The following is an 18,023-nucleotide window of genomic DNA, read 5'->3' on the forward strand; positions in this document are numbered from 1 at the left end:
TGTACACCACAGATACATTCACAAAATTATATAAACTAAAGGCAGACAAATTAAAACATCAAATTGTTTTAGATTTCTTTCAACCTCCGTATTTGTTCTGAAGTTATGTAAGTATCATGTCCCTCATCAAACTCTATTCATTTCCTAGTAAGTCAGTGGACTCAGGCGTCCTATTTTATCCTATGAGTTAAGATCCATTATTTTCATGATTGTTCCAGTGGGAGTCCCCAGCTGGTGTCTGTGTCTGCTTCTCATGGGTTCCCGATCTTGTCTCTTTCCAGGGAGACAAGCACTGTTCTTTACACACATTTATGTCTGAATTGACCTGCATGTGCGGCAAACCATGAGCTTGTGCCAGTTCCACGGGGGTTATTACGGCCATTTCCCTTCCCATCTCAGCACCTGCTTCTTTATTAGCAAACGGCTTCTCCTCCCCTCGGTGTCTGTTTATTTGATGGGCCCGGCCCCTGGAGACATGAGCTCCCGCTGGCTTCCTCTGCCATACCGCGTGGATGAGGGTGCTTTTATCCTTCACCACCCTGGTCCTTAACCCACCTGGTAAAGTCCATCGTGTGCGTTCTCGCACACTAAAATTCTTGCAGAGGTAGGACGGCAGGCAATGAGGTCAGAGAGCACAGTGCGCGTGTGTTGTGTCACTTGCCGGGCTCTAAGAGCTCACGCTCAGCGGGACATTTGCCCCGACACCCTGCTCTACGGTTCTGCAGAGGGCGAAGTGCAGGAAGGTTGCATAGGACGTTTCTTTACCCCCAGGTAGATGGACTCCAGGATGGAGTTCACACGGAGAAGCTGCAGAGATGAAGGGACATTACTCGTTTCTTTACCCCGCGTTTTCACCATGCTTCAGTACCGTCTTTTACGTAACGCCTTCCTGCCTTCTGCGTGCTGTTCTTACTGTCTCCTCATCCTCTTGTGCTGTCTGTGCCTCCCTAGCCCTGTGGAAGGATGGAAACAGCTCTCCAGGCAGCCTCGGGCAGCAGAGCACAGCAGGGCTTGCCAGTGGAGCAGGGAGGGTTCAAGGGAAGGCTGAGCAAGCAGGCAGTGTTCCTCTCTCAAGAGCTGGTGAGAGAGAGATGTGCCCTTGAGCTGCTGCTGCTGTGGTGACGTCTGTGCTTGGCATCTCTCAGCACAGCACAGCAGAGCCTCGCTCTCATCTGTGCAAGGCCTCCTCAACATGTGGGTGGAGTTTGACTCTTCCATTCAGCCCGCTCTTCTCCAGTGTGGCTCTGTGGTGACCCTCCCTCGTAGAGTCCGTGCAGTAGGCCGTGTTTGTTTTAAGACCCTGCCCTTTTTGACTTGCTGCAGAATCCTGAGGAACAGATGGTGGGAGTCGAATTTGAGAATGACGGGCAGTTACTACACAGTCAGTATCTGTCAGTTTGGTTGCATATGTGCTGTGCCTTATTGGCTTCACCCCAAATGAGAAGCCAGCTAGCAAAAGAAGCACGATTCCTGTGTAGGGCTCTGGTGAAGCTATGCCGTGCATCAGAGCCCTGACAGGACTTTGCCAAGGTACTACCAAAGCCACCACCAATCTGACCTCAGCCCCTTAGCCTACCAGAACTTGTGTTCTCTCCCTGTGCCGGGCCTTCTGTAAGCTGTTTGGGGGAGCAAGGACGGACGCCAGAGCTAGTCTCCAGACACTGCCCATGTCTCCATTTTCCCTCTGATTCTGTCATGGCTTTATCCTTCTAGAGCTGCATGCTCTTTTGATTGGGGCTGGTTAAGCAGAAACGGAAGCTCAGGAAATCCCAAACAAACACATCTGGATAGACGTTCATGTGTCAAGAAGACCCGTGGCAACGTCTTCAGTCGTGGGAGCTCATAAGGGCCCCTTTAAAATTAGTAATACTAAGTTAGCATTTGCAAGTCTTGGGAGGCGGAGAGTGTGGGGCTGGGGGCAGCACGAAGGCCATAGGGGAGAGGGGCATTCAGGAATGCATAAAGTCTCATAGGGTCTATGTAGGTATTAATTTTTAAAAGATTAATTTTGCATATATACACACACATAGATGAACACACATGACGTGGCATGCATGTGGGGGTCAGAGAACACATTTTTGGGAGTCAGTTCTTCTCTCACCATGTAGACAAGTGGATATTGAACTCAGGCTGTCAGGCTCAGCAAGAGCTTTTACTCTCTGTGCCATCTTGTTGGCCCACGGGTGACATTTTAGCTTAAGATGATGTCCTTGATTCTGGCCTGAAGGACACTTGATGCTGAGAGTGATCTCGAGAAACTGAAAAGCACCCAAAAGATGCAGAAGGACCAATTCAGACATTCTCCTAAAATGACCGCACCGAACTTCATCTCAACAGTGCTGGACCACGGCAACAGGAAGGCTGGCGTCTGTATGATGCAGGGCTTTTGAGTGACAAAGCCCACGAGGACCTAAAATGCTGGGCGCTCATGGTCACCAAAGGTAAAGCGTGAGCAGCGACTCCAAGTCCTTTATCTCAACGCCAAAGAAGGTTAGAGGCTCGGAGAGTCAGACAGTTGTGGTATTATGCAAAGCAAGAACAAGCTTCATTAAGAATTACTACAGCCGGGTGGTGGTGGCACACGCCTTTAATCCCAGCACTCGGGAGGCAGAGGCAGGTGGATCTCTGTGAGTTTGAGGCCAGGCTGGACCGACAGCCTCCAAAACAATTCAGAGAAACCTTGTCTGTAAAACCAAAAAAAAAAAAAAAAAAAGAATTACTACATTACTACAGAAAAGTGGGAAATTAAGGAAAAGTGAGAGACACCCCCAAGAGTGGGAGGGGTTTCCAAGAAAAGAAAGAAGCCCTTGAGTTTCCTTTGTCGGGGAATTTTATAGGGCGGGGACAGAAGCTGGATAAATGCTGAGGCCGTCCCTGTTGGTAAGTTTTCTGAGCCATCACGGAGGGTGCCAATGGAAGCCCCCACAGTGTCCACATGCCCCCCTGGCTCCACGCCCATGTCTGACTCCAGCTTCCACCTTGACTGTCTTAGCTAGACAGTCTCTTGGCCAGTGTTATCACCCCCTGACCTTGCAGCTAACAACACTAAGCGCTCTGTTCTCACATTTGCGTGACCGGCTTACAGCTTTACCACGCCAGGGAGTTAAGTCTATCATGGCTGCTAGGATACAAAGGGAGTAATGGCCTTTCTTGAGCCTGTTTCCACTGGCTGAATTAGAAGCGAGGGCGTCTAAAAGGACATGCGTGAGCTCCGTCCCTGTGTGTGTTCTGAGCGGGTTTGGAGGAGCAGCCAGCCTGCTCGCACTGACCTAGAGCTCAGTCCTTCCTTGTGTCTGCTCAGCCTGGTTATCTAACTCCTCTCATTTGTCATCTTATTGTCCCAGATGGCTGTGTTGACCTTAATCCTCCCTCCAGCTGTGGTCTCTGTTCTCACTGCAGCACACGTGAGCAACACTGACAGTTTGCACCGGGGACCCTTTCCCTTCCTGCCTGCAGGGAGCCGTTTGCTCCTCATATGCAAGGCCTAAAAGTGTGACCGGTGTATCCGTAGGACCCTGCTCCAAGTGTACGTCAGCATCACAGAGGCAGCCTCTACCGTGTGTGGCTTGGGGCACCAGCACTGCTTGCTCAAAGAGAGTTTGGGTGGCTCCCTTCCAACCATGCACGTACGCGTGGGCGCCATGGTTTCACTAGAGCAGAGGCTGCAGCTGTGCTTGGCTTCTCTGCCCAGCCATCTCACTTCCTGTCTGTCTGTACAGACCTCCAGACCTCTATGGTTAGCTGTTGGCTAGCTCTGCCCTCTGATCTTCCGGCAAGCTTTATTTGTTAGAGTACAAACAAGGTTATCACCACATGTGGTGCTGTCTTCCTGCTCTTTCCCGGATTTCTTGGGTGTTCTCATTGACATGGTTAGATGCTGTTTCTCTCCTCATTGTCAGTAACTCTCCTCCCCTGCTCAGTTACCTCCATGCAATCGTTCAGGTGCAAAACCCTTTAAATTCCAGGGTGGCACAGAAGGCCAGTTACACAGGCAGTGAAAGAATTTATCAGAGGTATGAAAGATAAAGAAAATCTGTCTAATTATAAGCCCATAAAGCAGCAGGCAGGTTCCCAGAGAAGGGATCAGATTTCTTTTATATCAGTTAAGGGATAGGATACTATTTTTTTCCTGTCTGTGTGAGACTCAGTGTGTGTGTGGGGGGTGGGGGGACCGACACCTGTATTTGAGAGGTCAAGTGGGTTACTGGTTACTTGCCTAGGTAGGGAATTTTGAAGGACAAGTTATTTTTCTTGAAATTAGCTATTCGTGTAAGGTCATTAGATACTGCACTTCTGGTATCTCTGTAGGACATGGGTTAGACTCTAAATGGTTGTAGCCAGACTATAAGTGGGAATTTAGTTTTTTTATTTTGGGGTCCTTGTATCTACAGTGGCCTGTGTGTCTATAACATTAGAAAAAAATAAGATTGTGATCAATGAGGAGTTGATGGGACAACATTCCCAAGTCCAAGAACTTTTGTATTTTAATTCTTGGCTGTTCTGGCCATGGCTTGAAGGCCCCAGGTCCAGCAAACATGGGCCTTGGAATGTTAAAACCAAATCATTATTATAGAATAACACAGTTACTGAAGGAAACCTGGACAAGGCAAATAGGTAAGAGGAAAGAGCTAAAATTCAGCTATGGTTCTACGGTACAAACAGTGCCTGATCCCCATGCCCCAAGCCTTAGGACCTGAGTTCAGGGCCAGGGCCCCATATAGTGGAAGGAGAGAGCTGACTTCTTCTAGTGATCCTCATGAGCTCTGCACACAAGCACTCACATACATAAAACACACACATACACACACACACACACACACACACACAAATAAGTAAAAACCCAGAATAAAAATTTAAATTTTACACTCAGCAGGATGCATTCACTTCCCTTTGTCTCGAGTACTCATTTTGTATCATGACCTTGACAACAGTGACATACTTTCTCCACCAAGTGTTCAAACACTTGAGCCTATGGGGGATGTTTTCCATTCAAATCCTTACAAATACCTTCTCATCTCAGATTTGTGCTCTGACCTACACACCCCGCCTCCAGGATCTTCAGTGCAGCCCGGACTGGTCTGCCTCAGGCCCATCTAGGTCATCAGTTCTCCACCTGTGGGTCAAACCCCTTTGGGGTTGAATGACCCTTTCACAGGTGTTGCCTAAGACCATCAGAAAATATAGATGCTTACATTAAGATTCATAACAGAATGAAAATAACTGTATTAAAGCGTCGCAGCGTTAGGAAGGTTGAGAACCACTGGTCTAGGTGGTGCCTGCAGCGTCTCTCCCACCGTCTGATTCAGCTGCCGAGTTCCTGGTTTGTTCTATGGAGTCCTGTAGCGACTCGCCGATCAGTCCCACCATAACGGGGTTTACCTATTCTCCAATAAGAGTAGCTCTCGTGTGGTAAGGGCCTGACAAAGCAGGCGTGGGTTTAGGACTCCTGGATAGATCTAGTCAGCAGAACACTGCTCACAACCATGCAGGCTGCACCCAAGGTGGTGTGGGTGGCTCTTAACATTGCAGACTGTGGCCTTGGAAGAATTCAGAGGTGCCGTAATGTTGGGCGCTGCCCTGGAACCACGCCATGGCAAGATGGCGCTGACATCCGCCTGAGAGTTGCTATAACAACCCTGCTGCGCATGAGCAGGAGCTCCCTGCCCACGAGGCCGGGGGTGCCTGTGCCTTACGTCACCTCGGGTGACATAATTGAACCAGTAAATAACTGCCACGTCCGAGGCGAGAGAAATCCTCTATATAAGGAGAGTCCCGTTAGGGCGTGGGGTCTTCGCTTTGTGATAGCTTATGCTCCCCCTCTCAGGGGCAATAAAGCTTACTGCAGAAGGATCCTGATCGTGTGCCGCGTCATTCTTGCGGGCGAGATAGAGCGCGGGACAACTGGTGCCGAAACCCGGGAATAAAACTGACCAAGCCATCGTCCGCACCATCGAAGACCCCTTGGAAACGAGGAGGATTCAGAACTGCAGGCAGGTAAGTTCGGAGAGGTATGCTGATCTGGGACTTTGGTCTGGGGATGACTCCGCCTTGGGAGGGTTTGCCTGAAGCAATCGTCCTCCTTGGTATTGTTCTTGTCTTCTTTATACTGGTCACCTAAGCCTCCTGTAGATAAAGGGGCCTGAACAGTCTCTTCTGTCCTTTGCTTTCGTTTTTCCCCATTTGCTGTAAGACGGACGTAGATAAGCCGCGAGCATCTGTACCATTGGTAACGGTGGTGATTAGTCAGACGTAGGTAAGCTGCAGCCACCATGGGGTCCTCTCAATCCATATTAACTACCTTGGAGACTGTATTAAAGCAGAGAAATATCAAGGTTGACAGAAAGACGTTACGGAGCTTTGTCAAGGAGGTCGATCGTGTGGCACCCTGGTATGCCCTTTCTGGCTCTCTCACCCTGGCATCATGGAATAAGTTGGGGAGGGATCTTGATCGACACCTAGAGCAAAGAGACCTAAGGATAGGGACCAAGGCAGTATGGAAACTAGTGAAGAACTGTATTGAGGATGAAGCTTGCCAGGCGGCCGTTGTAGAGGGTCAGGCCATTCTCGAGGTAGCCCAGGATAGTATGTCAGAAACCGAACGTAGTGAGAGGTCAGGCGCGCGCGAGAAAACGGTGGTATACAAAAGAAAAACTAAGAAAAAGAGCCCTCCTGTTTTAGGAGAGAACATTATAGCAAAACCAGATGCCCTTCCTGGCCTTTCCACTAAAGGGACAGGTCAAATGTATCCTTTTAAAGAACTGGAGGCGCTGAACCTCAGCAGCTCCGCTAGTTCTGAGTCTTCTGATTCCGAACAAGACTCTCTAGACCCTGGAGATGAGACAGAATTAGAAGAAGAGGCTGCAAAGTACGAGGCGGAGAGATATCACCCGGATGGGGAGTTTTTCTCTAAACTGCTACCCAAGGGCAAGGCCTCAGCAAAAGCAATAGCAACTCCATCTGCTCCGCCTATGCCGCTCTCTCCCCCCCCTTATGAAGGGCGTTTACATAGTTTCTCCTTTTTACCTGAAAAAATTAGAAGAAAGGTCCATCTCACCTTCCCCGTTTTCGAAGTAGAGAATGGAGGGCGGGTACATACTCCGGTTGAGTATAAACAGATAAAAGAATTGGCAGAATCGGTTCGTAATTATGGACCTAATGCCAACTTTACTATTATGCAGATAGAAAGGCTTGCCTTGGATCCCCTAACTCCTGCCGATTGGCAGATGGTGGTGAAGGCAGTATTACCAAATATGGGGCAATATATGGAAGGGGGAGCATTATGGCATGAGGCTGCCCAGTCACAGGTGAGGGCTAACGCCATAGCACTCACCCCAGAGCAGAGAGAATGGAATTTCGATCTGCTTACAGGACAAGGAGTCTATGCTGTGAACCAAATTAATTACCCTTGGGGCGCATATGCTCAAATAGCCACCCTGGTAATTAGGGCATGGAAGTCACTTACACAGAAAGGGAAGGCAGGTGGACAACTTACCAAGATTATACAACAACCTCAGGAGCCGTTTTCCGATTTTGTGGCAAGAATGACGGAAGCGGCAGGAAGAATTTTTGGAGATACAGAGCAGGTTAAGCCGTTGATAGAACAGCTCATCTTCGAGCAGGCTACACAAGAATGTAAAACAGCAATTGCCCCTAGGAAAGGAAAAGGTTTAGATGATTGGCTCAGGGTATGCAGAGAACTCGGAGGACCGCTTACTAATGCAGGCTTGGCGGCTGCCATTCTTCAATCACAAAGAAAGCCGACGGGCTTCAAGGATCGGAGGCTCTGTTTTAATTGTGGAAAGCCAGGGCACCTAAAAAAAGAATGTCGAGCTCTAAAAAAGGGTCAGGATACTATCTGTGCCAGATGTGGGAAAGGCTACCATAAGGCAAGCCAATGCAGATCCATAAGAGACCTTAAGGGCAATCTCCTTCCCCCCGTAAACCAGGTACAGCTGACCAAGAGCCAAAAAACGGCCAGGTGGGCCCCCGATCCCGGGGCCCGCAAAGATACGGGACTCAGTTTGCCAAGGCCAGTTCCGAGGAGGAGACGACTCCACAAGAGACGTCAGGATGGACTTGCGTGCCGCCACCTCAGTCCTACTAATGCCACATATGGGGGTCCATCCAGTGCCTGCGGCACCTTTGCATCCCCCATTGCCTGATGGTATGATAGGACTTATAATAGGCCATGGTGCCCTTACTGCGCAGGGACTAATTGTACATCCTGGAATAATTGATAACCACCATATTCCAGATATTCAAATTCTTTGTTCCAGCCCCCAAGGTGTTTTCTCCATCCATAAGGGGGATAGGATAGCTCAGCTTGTATTGCTTCCAGCAAAAGATCAAATTTCACAAGATATAAAGGGTCCGATGGGATCCACAGGGACGGACTCGGCCTATTTAACTGTGGCACTAAATACAAGGCCTAAGTTAACTCTTAGAATTAATGGCAAAAGTTTTGAGGGCATTCTGGATACAGGGGCTGACAAAAGTATTATTTCAACACATTGGTGGCCAAAAAGTTGGGCGGTCACACAGTCCTCTCATTCTCTACAGGGGCTGGGATATCAATCCAGCCCTGACATCAGCTCTAGTGCCCTAACTTGGGAATCCTCAGAAGGGCTGAGAGGCCAATTTACCCCCTATGTCTTACCCTTACCAGTTAATTTATGGGGTAGAGACATCCTAACAGAAATGGGCCTTACCTTAACCAATAATTATTCGCCCTCAGTTAGAAACATGATGGAAAAGATGGGGTTTCAAGAAGGCCGGGGCTTGGGACGTCTTGAGCAAGGCAATCCCCGCCCTATATCACCCCGACCTCATGAAGGTAAAACGGGCTTGGGTTTTTTCTTGAGTGCCACTGAGGCAGCACGACCCATACCATGGAAGACGGAGGACCCGGTATGGGTTCCTCAGTGGCCATTAACCTCCGAGAAACTGAATGCCATCATGAAAATAATTACAGAACAGCTTTGCCTTGGTCATATAGAACCATCCACTTCGCCTTGGAATACTCCGATTTTTGTTATCAAAAAGAAATCGGGAAAATGGCGCTTGTTGCATGACCTAAGGGCCATTAATGCACAAATGTTACTATTGGGTCCGGTCCAGCGAGGATTGCCTCTACTCACTGCCCTGCCAAAAGGGTGGCCCCTTCTGATCATAGATATTAAGGACTGTTTTTTCTCCATACCCTTACATCCCGTTGATCGCCCGCGTTTTGCCTTTACGGTACCTTCTTTAAATCATGCAGAACCAGATAAGAGATACCAATGGAAAGTTTTGCCTCAGGGAATGGCCAATAGTCCAACCATCTGTCAGCTCTTTGTTGATCAGGCACTTGCCCCAGTTAAAAGACAGTTCCCGCAGGTCCTGTCTATCCATTATATGGATGATGTGCTGTTATGTCATCAAGACCTTACAGTTTTACAGCAAATGTTCCCTGTCTTACAAAAGCAATTAAGTCAATGGGGACTTTCCCTAGCCACTGAAAAGGTACAAATAACCGACTCCGGATCATTCCTGGGCTCGGTTATCCGACCTGATTTCATTAGACCACAGAAGGTTGAAATTAGAAAAGATAAGTTACAAACTCTAAATGATTTTCAAAAGTTATTGGGTGATATTAATTGGCTAAGACCTTTTTTAAAAATTCCCACCATTGAATTAAAACCTCTATTTGATATTTTAGAAGGGGACCCGCATATCACCTCCCCAAGGAAATTGGATCCCTCGGCAAGCGAGGCTCTTTGCAAAGTCGAGAAAGCTATAACTCAGGCCCAGCTGGATAGGATAGATTATACCCAGCCAATTTTGTTATGTGTCTTGAACACACAAGGTCTACCCACTGCCGTTGTTTGGCAACAAGGGCCTTTATGCTGGGTCCATCCTCGAGCTTCCCCTGCTAAAATTGTTGATTGGTATCCAGCTGCTGTTGCACAATTGGTTATAAAAGGCATTAAAATGACAATAGAATACTTTGGTCTGGAGCCTAATATCATTATTAGCCCCTATACTCCGGATCAAATACAGGTTTTGGCCGCCACCTCTAGCGACTGGTCAGTCCTATGTGCTTCATTTTCAGGGACCTTTGATAATCATTATCCCAGGCATCCACTTTTACAGTTTGCTTTGGCCCAGCCTTTAGTTTTCCCAAAAATTACCTCTAATACCCCAATTAAGAATGGGATAGTAGTATATACAGATGGTTCTAAAACAGGACAAGGGGCCTATGTTGTAAATGATATGACTTATATAAAACATTTTCCTGAATCTTCCCCACAAGTCGTTGAATGCCTCGTGGTATTGGAAGTTTTACAACAATTTATGGGCCCACTTAATATTGTTTCAGATTCATTATATGTAGTTAATGCAGTTAAAATTCTTGAAACTGCCGGGTTGATTAGACCTTCTAGTAAGGTGGCTCACATATTTGAAGCCATTAGAGCTGCTCTGCTGCAAAGGCGGCATCCTTTCTTTATTGAACACATAAGAGCTCATTCTGGTCTTCCCGGCCCCATGGCAAAAGGGAACGCGCTTGCTGATCAAGCCACTAGACTTGCAGCTGTTGCGCTTTCTTCACCCATAATAGCTGCAAAAGAATTTCATAATAAATTTCATGTTACTTCAGAGACATTACGCAGACGCTTTTCTTTAACCAGAAAAGAAGCTAGAGATATAGTGATACAATGTCAAAATTGCTGTCAGTTTTTGCCTGTCCCCCATCGAGGAATTAACCCGAGAGGTTTGATGATCCCCTTACAAGTTTGGCAAATGGATGTTACCCATTATGTCCCTTTTGGTAAGTTGCAATATATACATGTTTCTGTTGATACTTGTTCTGGAATATTTTTTGCCACCCCACTTTCAGGGGAGAAGGCTTCTCATGTGATTCAGCACTGTCTTGAGGCCTGGAGTGCCTGGGGCAAACCCCGCTGTCTTAAAACCGACAACGGGCCTGCCTATACTTCACAAAAATTTAAACAATTTTGTGCACAAATGCAAGTTACTCATATTACTGGATTGCCCTATAATCCTCAAGGTCAGGGCATCATTGAGAGAGCACATCGGACACTTAAATCATATTTATTAAAGCAAAAAGGGGGAGCAATAATGGAGCTACCCCTGGACCGAGAGTGGCCATAGCCATGTCACTCTTTACCCTGAATTTTTTGAACTTGGATGATTCAGGGATGAGTGCGGCTGAGCGACATTGCACAGAACCTAAAAGGCCCAAGGAATGGGTGAAATGGAAAGATGTGCTAACTAATCAATGGAAAGGCCCGGATCCTATCCTGATAAGGTCCAGGGGAGCTGTCTGTGTTTTTCCACAGGATGAAGACAATCCGTTCTGGGTTCCGGAAAGACTCATTCGTAAGATGGGGAACCCTGATGATAATGATCATGGCTCAAGCCTGGAGGGCAACGGGAGAAAGAAGATGGGGAATCATGTCGACCTTTCCCTCCCCATGCCGGTGATGTATAATGCACAAGTGTTTCCTAGATTTTTTCCACCAATAAAGAGCTAGGGCTAGCTTATTTGCCCCAAGATAATCAGATTCATGCAGTACAAGAAAATCGCTCCCTCTCCTTAAGAGGAAGCTTATGCTTTCATTTTTCCAAAGTAAATGATAATAAAAATAGTATTAACTGTGTTAATTTGAGGAATCAATCGGCTGCCCGGCAAGGCGAGGCTAGTTGGGGAACTGATTTAGAGATTGTAGCCAATGCATCCATCCTTTACGGATGGTGGCCGCTGCCGGTTAGTACTAATGCTACTCCCCATGATCAGCCAAAGTTAGCCCCATTTTGTAAAGGGATTCAATCAGAAGAGTATATCCTGCCTTGGACTGGATGTCAATTTAGGTATCAACACTGGGTAGGCCCTAATACCTTCACTTTCTCACCCAGCCTAGGGCATCATTTTTTGAATATGACACCCTTGACAACTTGGGTCAATCCCTTTGATCAATGGCTACTATGTGGCCTAAATGGAAGCTGTACGGATTTGACTCCTATGGTAATGATAGGAGGAGGAGCTGGGGAAAAAGGACAAATCTCTTACAATTGGAAGGGCAAATTTTCGGGGGGGATCTGGCTCCGGCACTTGGCAAGCTTCAGATATGAAGCATAAAGAATTTATTAGAAAAGAATATGCCCCATCACCAGTTTGTGTTTGGCCCCCCCTTTTTATGGATTGTAAGCAATAATTTTATAGGTGAGAATGAGGAATTAAGATGTGATACCAAGAGCTGCTTTTATACATTATGCTGGGATGCCACGAAATATTCTTATGCTGTAGTGACTAGAATGCCGAGGTTTGTGCCCGTGCCGGTGGAAGCCCCGAGTAGCTTGTCTCTGCTACGCACAAAAAGAGATTTCGGCATCTCGGCCATAATTGTAGCCATTGTGGCCACTACAGCAGTGGCTGCCTCTGTGACCGCCTCGGCAATGGCCCTATCCACATCTGTACAAACGGCAGATACTCTTAATGGTCTTTCATCATCAGTATCAGTGGCGCTCGACCGACAAAGTTCGGCAAATACTCAAATTCAGGGAGGGTTGATGCTGGTTAATCAGCGCATCGACCTGGTTCAAGAACAATTGGATATTTTATGGCAATTGGCGCGGTTAGGATGTGAATATAAAATGCCTGGACTTTGTGTTACATCAATACAATATGAAAATTTTATTAGAGCGGCTAATTTGTCCAAAAGTCTTTCTCAGTTCATTTTACAGAATTGGACATTCGAATTTGAACAGATACTGCGGGACTTGAGAACAGCGATCCTGCAGGTTAATTCCACCAGAATTGATGTCTCCCTACAAGAAGGACTGTCGTCATGGATCTCTTCTGTCTTCTCTTATTTCAAGGAATGGGTGGGGGTGGGACTCTTCGGGATGTTTCTCTGCTTCGGAATGGCAATTTTATTCTTTTTGTTTTGCAAAATGTTCAAAAAGGCAAAAACAGATAAAGTCATGATTACACAGGCACTCGCGGCTCTAGAGTATGGGGCCTCGGCGGAGGTCTGGCTCACCATGTTAAAGCGTGGAGAATAGCCTTTGATTATCCCCATTTCATTCTGGCTTTCCCTGTCACCTTGGCAGACTCCGGCTATATTTCTCTGCCCCTGCTTCAATAGATCAGCCTTTGCACCTCTGAGTCCGAAATGTTTTGGACATTTGCACCAGAGAAGGTGATCATTGATATTGCAGCCTTTGCACTCTGCTGAGCTCGTCTCATTGCACGCGGAAAGGTGCTATATGGGGTATATTCATCTGTTTCGAACCCTGATGGGCTGCAGAGCCTGACGGTGATCAACGGATGTAGGCCATTCATCTGGTTTCTGTCTCTGGTGACGAGGTGGCCATTAACTGTCGGCAGAACAGCCCTTGCACCCTCAGCGACTTTGTTGCATTGCACGAGGATGGGTGTTTTAGCCTATGCAGCCCAGTTGGGACACTTTTATGTGCTTTTATTAAAATAAAAAGGGGGAGATGTTGGGCGCTGCCCTGGAACCACGCCATGGCAAGATGGCGCTGACATCCGCCTGAGAGTTGCTATAACAACCCTGCTGCGCATGAGCAGGAGCTCCCTGCCCACGAGGCCGGGGGTGCCTGTGCCTTACGTCACCTCGGGTGACATAATTGAACCAGTAAATAACTGCCACGTCCGAGGCGAGAGAAATCCTCTATATAAGGAGAGTCCCGTTAGGGCGTGGGGTCTTCGCTTTGTGATAGCTTATGCTCCCCCTCTCAGGGGCAATAAAGCTTACTGCAGAAGGATCCTGATCGTGTGCCGCGTCATTCTTGCGGGTGAGATAGAGCGCGGGACACCGTAAGAAGAAGCAAGGACTTTGAGGAGATGTAGCATGAGTTCTCATAGGTCTTAGAAATAAAAACCCAGAGTCACGCCGGGTGGTGGTGGTGCACGCCTTTAATCCCAGCACTCGGGAGGCAGAGGCAGGCGGATCTCTGTGAGTTCCAGGACAGCCTCCAAAACAATACAGAGAAACCCTGTCTCGTAAAAACCAAAAACAAACAAACAAACAAACAACAAAAAAACCCAGAGTCAGGTATCGGGATAGGTGCTGAAAGGTCAAGGAGCTAGCCACAGGAGAGACCTCTTACCTCCACTGAATCCTCAGACCAAAGGGGCGACCCAGTCCCTACAGATCCTCAGACTGACCGCCTTACATTCCTCTCTTTGCCCAGCCGTATCACTCCTGTCTCCACCTCCCAAGTATCTGGATTAAAGGTGTGAGCTACCACCGCCTGGCTGTTTCTCTTCGAGACTGGATCAGTCTTATGTAGCCCAGGATGGCCTTGAATTCACAGAGGTCCACCTGCGTCTGCCTCCTGAGTGCTGGGATTAAAGGTGTTCACCACTACCGCCTGGTGTCTATGGCTAACTAGTGTGGCCAGCTCCACACTCTGATCTTCAGGCTAGCTTTATATGTTAGATCACCAACAAAACATCACCACAGGGACAGGCTGACTAATTATTTGCTAACAGAATAGAAAAATTAGTGTTTGTAGAGTCAATAACAATATAGCTAAAAATCTTGGACTTTCCCCCTAATATTTAAAATATGTTTTTAATTGACATATAATTAGATTACCTTTCCCCTCTTCCTTTCTTCCCCCAGCCCCTCCCAATCACCCCTCTTGAACCCCTCCCCTCCGGTGTCTCCCTCACACTGATAGCTTCTTTTTGACCAATCATTATTATCACTTGAAATGGAAAAACAGGGAGGGGGTTCTCCATCTGGGGAGGAAGTAGGTAGGTAAGTCAACACAGAAGGAGTGACAAGGGACACGTAACATCAAGGTTGTTTGCTAAAGCCTCAAGGACTCATATTGTATATTTACCTAAAATATCATATATGATATAAATTATAAAGTTATATACACATATATAATCTCTATATATACAGATATATGCTATACATATATGAAAGTTAAGTCACTTGGCTGGCAATGGACCCCACAAGAGCTATTAGTACCAGGCACGAGAAACCGCCTGGTTGTTCAGGGTAGTGTGAGTGACTAGCAAAACAGTATCCATTGTGGACACAGCTCCAGGCTACCTCTTGGGTTGAGGGTGGGCACAGCCCTTGGATGATTCAGGCTGTATCCGGCCCGAGAGCTTCATCTCCTTCAGTCTAGCTTCCACAGTTCCAGAAAATACTATGTAAGCCGCCAAGGGAGGAAGCAACTTTACAGTCCTACCCTGGGACAGCACCCGTGAGACGCCCACAATGATGCAACGAGGTTGAGAGAAGTCAGTGTTTCCCTCACTCCTATCCCCGCTGGCGTGCCCGCCCACTCGGGGTCATGCTCAGCCCACGCGGGGTCGCAGGCGTGTGACGCTCCAGAGAGTACACACAGCTTCTCTGACGGGCCATTCCTCCCCATGGCTGCACACGCTCGATGCACTCAGCTCCCTGGCCCTGCTCCACACACCACTGCTGGGTGTAGACGGAGTTTCTTTCTCACCTGGTCCCTCAGCCGTTTAGCCGCAATAAGTACACAGAGACTTACATTAATTCTAAACTGTTTGGCCGATGGCTCAGGCTTCTTATTGGCTAGCCCTCTCTTAATTACTAACCCATTTCTAGTAATTTAAGTATTTCCACGTGGTCTTATCTTACCGGAGGATGCTCCAGCGCGTTACTCCTTCAGTGGCTACATGGTATCTCTCTGGCCGCTCACTCTGTCTCCTCTTCCCAGAATTCTCCTCCTCTGGCAGCCCTGCCTATACTTCCTGTCTGTCTGTTGACCAATCAGTGTTTTATTCATCAACCAATAAGAGAAGCATATATACAGAAGACCATCCCCCATCAGCTTCCTTCCTGGGTTTTCGCATCCCTTGGCTGCCATGCTGTGGCTTAAGTAGGAGGTCGTCCTTTGTCTCTGCCCCAGAGCTAGAGAAATTCACTGACTACTGCTATGGTTGGGAATCTTAAATGCATGTCCCCTTTCCCCCCACGAAGCTTTACTCTTGCCGGTGATAAAAGGAATACCCTAGTTTTGTGGTCACATGACAGAAGGCAATGGATCCCTTCCCCTCCCAGGGTCCCGGTCCTTCTGCAACTGGGCTCTACCCATGCTGCCTGTGTTACCCTGGGCAGAGATGGCTCCCACATCCTCCTGAGCTCTGACCTTATTTGGAGTCTCCGTTCCTTCAGCTCCCGCTCAATGGAATCTGTTTTTATTTATTATTTTTCTTGTCACCTCACAGGTTTTCCTTAAGACTGCACAGCTGTGTGCTCTTTTGTCTTGTGAGAGGTGCCATGGGCTGGGTGTCCACACCTGTACCAGGCCCATCCTTGAGCTGCTTGTCTTGTGTCCCTGCTTAATCCGTAATTACATCCCAGTTCCTCAGAGCAGCTAGCTTAGGTGACAACAGCTAAGCCATGAGCCGTAACACAAGCACTAGCAGGGATATAATTTACCCAGTTACTAATGCTTCAATTTTCGAAAATAAGTTTTAAGACAGATGGTTCATTAAAACATAACGGAAAATATAAAAAAATATAATAAAGTCTATGCATACTACTTAGAACTCATATTTAAAAAGAATCATTCTGAATAAGGAGAAAGGTAGACACGTTTATCCTAGGCTTGCTAAAGGAAGATTTCATGCATATGTTCACGGTAATGATTTGTCACTATGTGTATATGTGTGTGGGTTTGTGCACGTGAGTATAATACCTACAGAGGCTAGGAGAGGTGTGAGGTCCCCTGGAACTGGAGTTACAGGTGGTTGTTAGCCGTTTGACGTGGATATTGAGAACTGAAATTGGGTTCTTTGCAAAAGTGGTACACACTTTTAACTACTAAGTCATCTTTCCAGCCCCTTTCTACCCATTAAATCTTACATGATAGAAGATATCAAAGGGAAACTGCTGTTATCCTTTGCTGTTTCTTGAGATGTGTGTGTGTGTGTGTGTGTGTGTGTGTGTGTGTGTGTGTGTGTGTATACACTGTAAGGAGAGATCACGTACCTGTAGCCCTAACGGGCGTGGCCACAGGTACCTGGGAGAAGGCAGGGAGATCTCTCCCTACAATACACCTTTTAGCTTAGTCATTTGAAATTCTGGTTTTGCATGCTTAAAAAGTTATTCTTTAAGACACATAGATATCTACCTGTATTTTCTTCTTTGTCATCGTGTTTCCACATTGTAAAAACTGGACATTCATTTTATGTGTGCATGCACAGAGCAGCAGAGGGAGCTACTGTGGTGGTTAGAAGAGTTTGCAGGGCCGGGCAGTGGTGGCGCACGCCTTTAATCCCAGCACTCGGGAGGCAGAGGCAGGCGGATCTCTGTGAGTTCGAGGCTGGGCTGGACTGACAGCCTCCAAAACAATACAGAGAAACCCTGTCTCATAAAACCAAAAAAAAAAAAAAAAAGAAGAGTTTGCAGGGATTGGTTCTTGCCTTCTACTAGGGACTGGATCCCAGGGAGCAGACTCGGGCCATCGTGCTTGGCAGCAAACATCCCCCCCCCCCCTTACCTGCCCAGCTATCTTCCTGGTCCTATCTCTACATTCCATGAGAGTGATTTAAATTATCCCTAACTAACTTCGTGCATTTAGGAAATAAAGTCTTAAAATAATATTTTTTTCCAAAATGGCTAATTTCCCTCAAAATGTTGTCTAGCTCCTTGTAACTTGCGTTGAGAGCTTTTCAAACGTCTTAAGCCTGTATGTGCTGATCACCACCACTGCCCTAACTGCTTTTTCACGGATGTGTGCACATGCTTTTGCTTCTGCTGCAGCTCTGCTTTAATTAGCAGTGTTAGGATATGCTACAGCGATGTAGAATGTATGTGTGCTTCATCCGACTGAATAGATGTTGCTCTTCTTATTTTCATTCTCTTCCCTTTTTGGTTTAGTCTTACAGATTTTGTGAGGTATAGAAGAAAAAAAAACACTAACTTTGATTTTAATTATAATAAGATTTGATTGTAGTTACAATTAGTTTCTCAGCCAGAAATATGGCATATGATTTA

This window comes from Mesocricetus auratus, unplaced genomic scaffold (genome assembly GCF_017639785.1).
Source record: "Mesocricetus auratus isolate SY011 unplaced genomic scaffold, BCM_Maur_2.0 Super-Scaffold_100018, whole genome shotgun sequence".
Taxonomy (NCBI): domain Eukaryota; kingdom Metazoa; phylum Chordata; class Mammalia; order Rodentia; family Cricetidae; genus Mesocricetus; species Mesocricetus auratus.